We start from the raw sequence: 2,482 nt of genomic DNA, 5'->3' as shown, positions 1-2,482 counted from the left end.
ACACTTCTTCTATCCAATAGCATTGTGAGGACAAACAATAGGACCCATTAACTATGTAAATGTGGTCTTGAGAAAAAAAAACATTTGCAGGCCTTTTTTTAGAATTGTTAAAAGTGATGTTGTAAATTTGCAACAGTGGGTTTTACAGGGTTAAGCCTGGTCCCGACCAGGCTAACAACTAGGCTTAGTTTAGCCTGGTGCCTTATCTGTCCAGTCAGCTGTCACTGCAATCGGAAATCAATGTGTTTTACCGTCATTTCATGTTCTTATGTACGTATTTGCCTCATTTTTGAACAAAATACATTAAGCCTACAATAATAAAAAAAGTTTAACATTTAAAACATTTTTGTCATAGCCCAAACATACTTTGACATGCACATATCCTTACCAATTCAGTTCAAATAAACACAAGAAGTTTGTGCTCTAGAAAGGATTAATTGTTGGAATAAACATACAAGTAGGTGTATTTGGCAATAACACAATTAGTTGTTATTAGGTTTCATAACTGTAGGACCTTCCCAAATTATATTCCCAGTTAACTGGACCAATACTCCAGTGTACTTTACATCAATAAAAGAAAACATGAAGATGAAACCACAATATTCTTTGACCTCATTTTATTTAAATGAAAAATACTGTAATCAGTCACTGTCTGCTTTGAGCTGTGGAGAGAAAGAGAAATAACATTGATTAATACATTGCGTCACAGTCATGCTTACAATGTGCATTAAAATCACTTACTTCTTTCTGTAGTAATTTCTAAATCCAATTTAGTCCAGTTTCTTTTAATTTGTCAATTTGTCTTACACTGCAAGACAATCCAAAGTCAGACAGTCCACATAACACCAATGGTTGATTAATGAATGAATAAAATGATTGATTCCATACAGGGGCCTACAGTATACTGGAATAATTTACCTTGTATGAAGAGGGCGGTTTCCCCCCCTCCGTCCTCCATCATCGGCCTGCCTCGGTTCTGATCCAGGGCGAGCTCTTCTGCTGGTGTGAAATCAGCAGCTGCTTAACTTCCACTGCTCACCTTTAAGGTGAAGTGTACAACTGTTAATTTGTGGAAGGAATTTTAATTGTAATTATGACAGATTAATTTGTGCCGCAAGTGTATATTTTTAGATTACTTACGCATTCAGTCGGTCCGCAATTGTTTGCCACGCGCTCTCTCTCTGCTTTATTATCGCTGCAGTGTTTCCTTTCTTCGTGACTATATGTTTTATCTCTTCATAAGTGTCCATGGTAAGACGCTGCTCACTGGGTGAGAAGTATGCGGATGCGTATGCAGATGCGTTCCGCGGTCCATGGTCTGACGGATACGAGAAAAAAAAAAAATCAAACCTAATGTGAAAATTTTAACAATGAACAAAAGTTTCGGACTCAGTGTGCAAACGTGATTGACTCAACGTGAAGTCGTATTTATTTTTAGACGTGCGACAATTGCAGACGGAAAAAAAGCTGAATTTGTTTGTCTTGCATGTCTCAATGACAAACAGCGAACATATTGTTACGGCTGTGTGTGTTCTGTGCTGTTGTCTCTTCTCCCTCCTTTGTAGATCTGCCCAGGTGTGCTGCATTAGTTAACGAGGTGCAGCACACCTGGCATGGAGGAGGTGCTTAAGAGCTCCTGCACCAGCAGCAGAGGAGAGAGGCTCTGGTGTGGGGACTGCTGGTCCTGCTGCCTCTCACCATGGGGTTTTTGTTGTCTTGTTTGCCTGTTTCCATTCTAATAAATCCCATGGATTTGAATGTTTTAAAGGTGTTTATGTGGTTATTGCTGGGTCAGTTTTTGGAGTTTTGTTAGCCCCATAGGGCCGCCTAAGGGTGGGGCGTAACAATATTGATTTGTCGATTAATGGGGACCACGTCGAACACCTGCAAAACAATATCAAAACATCTGTTCACAAACTCTCACATAACTCGTGCAGTATCTCATTTGTCCAGTAAAATGCTCAGCACCTTCTAAACACACACATTTTGATGAAACTCTTACTATTTAAAATTTAACTAAAAATGAATCGTATCTATTCTCCTGACAAAACCAGACTCCAATATGAAAAATGAATGTTTTTATTTTTTAGTAAAAATTCATGTGTTTTGGAAGGAATGACCATACAACTGGACAAATGAGACTTGGATTATACTGCAGGAGTTGTGTGAGAGTTTGTGAACAGATGTGCTGTCGTTAAATGTGCTCCCCTGTCAACATGTTCTCTGTTTTCTGAGGAGGCTCTTAACAAATTCAAGATAACACAGCAAAACTGATTCATATCCAAATGGTCATTTTGTGAGTGAAGCATTCCTTTAAAGGTCCAGTGTGTAGGATTTAGGGGCATATATTGGCAGATATGCAACAAAATATAATAAATAAATATGTTGTCTTTACTGAAAATAGGAATCGCTGTGTTTCTGTTACCTTAGAATGAGCCGTTTATATCTACACATGGAGCAGGTCCTCTTCTACAGAGTCTGC

General features: G+C 38.6%; 1 long non-coding RNA gene across 1 annotated transcript; it reads right to left on the bottom strand.

Moving 5' to 3' along the window:
• Nucleotides 1-742: 742 nt before the first annotated feature.
• On the bottom strand, nt 743-1,473 carry LOC126394045 (uncharacterized). The gene is made up of 3 exons (XR_007570331.1): nt 1,141-1,473; nt 919-1,039; nt 743-808 (listed from the first exon to the last, which is right to left on the bottom strand). It is a non-coding gene; the product is annotated as an uncharacterized LOC126394045 (long non-coding RNA).
• Nucleotides 1,474-2,482: the final 1,009 nt, after the last annotated feature.

This window comes from Epinephelus moara, chromosome 8, assembly GCF_006386435.1.
Source record: "Epinephelus moara isolate mb chromosome 8, YSFRI_EMoa_1.0, whole genome shotgun sequence".
In the NCBI taxonomy this organism is placed as follows: Eukaryota; Metazoa; Chordata; class Actinopteri; order Perciformes; family Serranidae; genus Epinephelus; species Epinephelus moara.
This window is presented reverse-complemented; position numbering and strand designations above follow the sequence as displayed.